This window comes from Adiantum capillus-veneris, chromosome 19, assembly GCF_014529385.1.
Source record: "Adiantum capillus-veneris isolate H3 chromosome 19, ASM1452938v2, whole genome shotgun sequence".
NCBI classification, from domain to species: domain Eukaryota; kingdom Viridiplantae; phylum Streptophyta; class Polypodiopsida; order Polypodiales; family Pteridaceae; genus Adiantum; species Adiantum capillus-veneris.
The window spans coordinates 76,660,392-76,665,875 of record NC_140949.1 but is presented as its reverse complement, the minus strand read 5'-3'; the positions used below and the strand labels follow the sequence as shown (position 1 = coordinate 76,665,875).

At 45.5% G+C, this 5,484-nt stretch overlaps 1 pseudogene; it reads right to left on the bottom strand.

Moving 5' to 3' along the window:
* Positions 1-481: 481 nt before the first annotated feature.
* LOC147434256 (uncharacterized) lies at positions 482-1,071 on the bottom strand (annotated as a pseudogene).
* Positions 1,072-5,484: the final 4,413 nt, after the last annotated feature.

The window sequence follows — 5,484 nt, the reverse complement described above, 5'->3', positions numbered from 1 at the left end:
AGCGGTCAACCAAAATACAAGCACTTACCAGTACTTTTCTCAGTCTTCAAATAAACAAGCTTTGCATCCTTAGTGAGCTCCAGCTTCCAAGCAATAGCTCTCATATACAAATGCATGCCATTGTCCTAAGTGCCACGCACATACACCACCTTCTCTGACAAAGCCTCATCATCAATATTAAAATATGGTAGGGTAGTGAATGAAACAAGTCCATATTCCAGCCAATAACCATCTACAAACTTGGGCACAATTTCAATGTCATCATCCGAAGACTCTTCTCCCTCTTTCTCTCTACGGGTGCCATAGTGACATCTTCTTCCTCTACCATCTGCACAAATATATATATATATATCTCTCTCTCTCTCTCTCTCTCTCTCTCTCTCTCTCTTTGAGTAAGAAGATCCACTAAGCCTTATTGAGGATTGAATGACGAAGATGCAAGGGAACGGATGAGCCACATCCACTTAGAACAGACGAAAGGCTATTTTTCTGCATCAATCTTCTTGGAGGCCACCGAGGACAGTGGAGCCGATAGAGCCACAACAAGAGTTGTGCTATCATCGGGTACTACAACCAATGTCACAACATATAGGACAATGAGAGGCAATGACAGAGATGCAAGAAGTGTAGGTGACGATGTTGTGAAGCTCTCTGCAAAGCTGAACAAACCAAGATCCTTGGCCTTCGGCAACAAACCCATCTTCTCTATTGAGGAGAGAGTGAGGCTAGCACTCTCTGCCTTCGAAAGAAGCCCTGCCTTCTCTACTTGGATAAGAAGCCTCTTCTTCTCCAGCTTACACACAATGTTCATAGGTGCGGCCTCTGTATTTTTGGCAAAAATCCTGGCTCTGAACCATGTTTTGTTCCAATCAGAATCATATGCATTCACCTTGTTTTTGGGCTCCATAGCCATGGCCTTCATAGTGTGATGAGGAGCAGAGGAAGAAGGCGGCGATTGAGCTCGGGGCTTCAAGGAAGGAGCCAAAGAGAGGCCACGCAGAGAGGAGGCCTCGCAGAGGAGGAGAGAGAAGAGGGCACCTGCATGGATCTGTTGCCGCTGCTCCAAGCCATCGTCAGAGACCCCAAACCAGCTCGCGGTGATGGCATGCCTCTGTGGCCTACACACACAAATGCTCTGTGTGTGTGTGTGTGTGTGTGTGTGTGTGTGTGTGTAGAAATGTAAAACATAAGAACCCTAATTACGAGCCATTATGACTGAATAGCCCGCATGTCATATAAGCTGCACTCAAATGAAATCTAGACTAGACAGATATTTAACCAGATGCCATGAAGACCGACCTAAACTATGCAACTCCCATGCCAAGCTTCAAAACTTGCAGCAGAGGAATAACGAACTCAATCAACGAGGTATAGTTTCCAAATACATGTCATATCACCAAAAAATTCATTGTTGGATGGGTGCTCTCGAGATGCAGTGTGGAAATGGCGGGCGACAAGCTCCTGCTGTGTCATTTTTCATCAATATTAATCAATAGAATAGAAGGGTAGGACTCATAGGGATAGAAAAATACATTTCTGCTAACCAATGAAACTAAGGGAAAACTTGAAATTCTCCCGGTTTTCAGGTCAAAACTTGAATCTTCGCCATTATGCTATATAACCTCACTGGTATGATCGGTGGCCTTTGGCCGCCTCTCTCTCTCTCTCTCTCTCTCTCTCTCTCTCTCCTCCCGACACCTTTCTCTCTTTAAAGTTGTGTGCTCTATCCTCTCTAACATTGGAGTTGCAGGGCACACTGGCTAGTTGAAGGAGGTTACGATACATGTGGGGGGGGGCTCCCCCGTTTTATAATAGCGTCAACATCATCATCATCATCTTCTTATCCACTCTTAGAGTTTGCTCCAACTTAGCCATCACACCTAATCTCACTTGCATCCGTGCATTAACCTCAAACTAAAAAGGATTAAAGGAGAATTGGTAGAAAAATAGAATTTTCTTGCCAAAGGATTGTCACCACTCTCAAATCATGAGCCATCCATTTTGGAAGGCATGGAATTATTTGAGACAAGTGGATCAAATTTTTCAGATCTATCATTAGGAGATACCACTAAAGGTAGACAAGCAACAAGACCATTCATGATAGTTGAAGATTTACAAAGAAAGACTTACATAATACAAGCTCAAGAGAACCTCAAGAAAACAATAGGGTAGGAAGAGTATGAGGTTTGGAAGCAAGATATGGAGGGGAAGAGAGAGTTCTAGATAGTGGTAAATGTCTAGTAAGTGTATTACCCGTGTAATATTTCAATTTGTTCAATAAAACCATTGTATTTAAGGTGGCGTAGGTAGTTGTATGTAGGCTCCCCCCCCCTCCCTCCCTTATGTATACGGTATGAGTATGAAAAAATGAGGGGCTATTTCTATTGTATACGCTTATGTACAAAATCCAAAAAATCCCTCTTGTACACTCACGTGGTATCGTACAAAAAAACATAGTGAATCCCCTGGGTCTCTCTCTCTGTCTCTCTCTCTCTCTCTCACCCCATCGGAACTACCCCTTACCCTACCACTAGTGATATCGTTGAGGGGGGGGGGGGGGGGGGGGGGGGGGGCTTTGCCTTAGTACTTAAAAGAGGGGGCCCACTACGGGCGCAAGAACTGGCCCTTATCAGGCGTACTGTCATGTTAGCATCGCGTGCACAGCCACCCAGAACCACCGGCTACTACCGCCACCAAAATAGGCCGGCTAAGCCCCTTGTGCCACTGCGCAGAGCCGCAAGCACCACCACACAGTGCCACAAGTGGCCCGCCATCTCCATGACAAGGGAGCTCTCACTTCCCAGCTCGACACTCTAATGAACGCCTCCATTCTAGACCTATACCCCAATCATTGGACTCCACTTTGCGCATGTGGGTCAATCCCATGACATGTGGTGTGTTGTGGGAGCTTCCCCCTTCAAGGGTGTATAAAACCTCTCAAAATAACTATTGCATCTCGATCCCCCCCCCCCCCCCCCCCCCGGCCTTGCATGGCTTCAGAATTGTCTGCTCACACACCTGGCGGCCAAGCCACTGCTCCTAGCTAAAAGCTCCCATTGTTGACTTTGGATCACGAAGACTCCACTGCACTTTCGGGCTCTCGGGACCGCAAACGAAGCCGTAAAAAAACATATGCCACTCTCCTCCTTAACATGAGTTCCCAGCTTCATCGCGCGATATCCTGCTGACGGAGCATCCGATTGACAAACTGTCGATTTGTGTTGTCTTCACATGATGTCCTCCACCTTCCAAAGCCTTGTTGGAGCCAAAAAGAGGCTAGATGGTGCATCCTCCAGTGCGGGCAAGTGGGTACAGACCCGACCCCCGACAAACTTTAATTGGCCATAACTTGCTATTTAGAGCTCTGATTCACAATCCGAGAAGACAAGCATGCTCTATAATTTGAGCATTACAACTTCATATACTGACATCCACTCCAGCCACCTATCCCCATCTGCCTTGTCCGTTGAGGATCTGCAACACCTTCTAACTTTGAACTGCAATATTCTGAGCACTAGGGCTTTGTTTGACGAGCCGTCTAGACCGGCTTCTAGAGCACATCAAACACTACATCCCAGAATACTGACAGAGCACTTTGAGCATCATTACTTGCCATCCCATTTGAACCCGTCTTGAAGCTTTTTTGGCCTAAAACCCCGCTTTAGCTTGGACCAACTTTGGCTGCACTATCATTGCTTGCCCCCTAGTTGAACATTTATGTTCAACCACACATAGGCCTATTGCACCAAAAAACTACAACACAGAAACAAACTGTCTATACACCACCAAACCACCTAGCATATGTACAAAAATTGTCATGTGCTACCCGTTGCCTTTGTTCATGCAGGTTGCCCAACCCACTGCTTTACATGTCATCATTTGTCTGGGTCAAACACCTTCCATTGGTCTCCTCCACCCACCTGTAACACCCCAAGGCACATAGCCAATTACACACCCAAGCTACCAATAGCATATTTCTACCACTCCATGCACCCAATGGCATATTGCCCACTTGCAACAAAGCATCCCCAAGAACACCAAATAGAGCACCATAGTGCTCACCATCCTGCTCAACCAACACTCTTGAAATACCTGCATGTGTATTTGACCCTCCCTCCCATCCATGTAAAGTGAGATCTTCATCTAGCAGATCTTGTACATGCTGAATGGCCCATTGCACAGCCGCTTTTATCACCATCACCTTCAATCACCACTCACAAAGCTCCTTAGAAATCTTGGACATCGCCTTGGAATCCGCATCACCTGTCATAGAGTGCACTTGCTACATTGGAAACTCCTCTACCTTTAGCTCCACACTTGCCTTCTCACCAGCCATGCACTCAATTTTAGCATTGTCGAACTCTTCCTTGTCAACTGGCCCTTCAAGGTCAATTAACACCACTTGATTATCAGCTTCCATCACCTGATCTTCAAACACCTCTTCTATCGCTACATCATGCTCCACCAAGGAAGAGAGAAACTCATTCTCTATCGCATCATCCTTGTCTTCCTCCATAGGCACAACTACTCTATCCCTCTTGGCAAAACTCTGCACCTACTGTACCACCATGGCACACTCCACCGTCACTCGCATCAGCATGGCCATTATCATGGAACCACACATCACTTTCAACTCCACATCATCACCTGTAGGCCTTGACTGCTCCACTTTGTCTTCACTGGGCACCTCGGCTTGCACTTCATGTTGTTCCTCGCACACATTCACTGCCTCTCCACTTACATGCAAGAGATTGAACTCATCATACTTGGATTGAGACGACTCAGTCTCCCAACTTGTGTCTGCATCCATAGAGGTATTGTTGCTTGACTCAATCTCCTCCTCCGTTTTGAGATCATGAATCACCTCTAGCTTTATCGCTTTGATCTCATCTGCAAACCACACTCTTGGACCTTAGGCCAAAGAGAAGTTTAGCCTTGTCCCTAAATTCTCAAAGAGACCCTTCCAAAAATTACTGGTCATTCTAGAATCTCTATCCGACACTATGGACATTGGCAAGCCATGGTACTTGAAGATTTGTGAAATGAAGAGGGTTGCCATTTGATGGGTTTTTATAGTTTTTTTGATAGGTATAAAATGAACTTGTTTGCTAAACCTGTCTACTATCGTCCATATTCCCGTATTCCCATGGATCAACTTAGGCAATCCAAAGATAAAATCCATGTATATGGTCTCCCATGGTGAATTAGGGATTGGCAAAAGTTGAAGCAATCCAGGTTGCTTCCCTCTATCAAACTTCGTCTTTTGGCATACCACACATTTAGAAACATACTCTTGTATGTTTTCTTTGATGGTAGGCCAATAGAAATATGTTGCAATCCCTTTTAGGGTAGACTGAATCCCTCTATGCCCTGCATAAGGAGGAGCATGAGATTCATACACTACTTTCTCACGTAGTGAGCTAGTAACGCATAGTCTATTGCCATAGAGAAGATAACCATCTTGTAAAGTAAATGGTTCCTCTT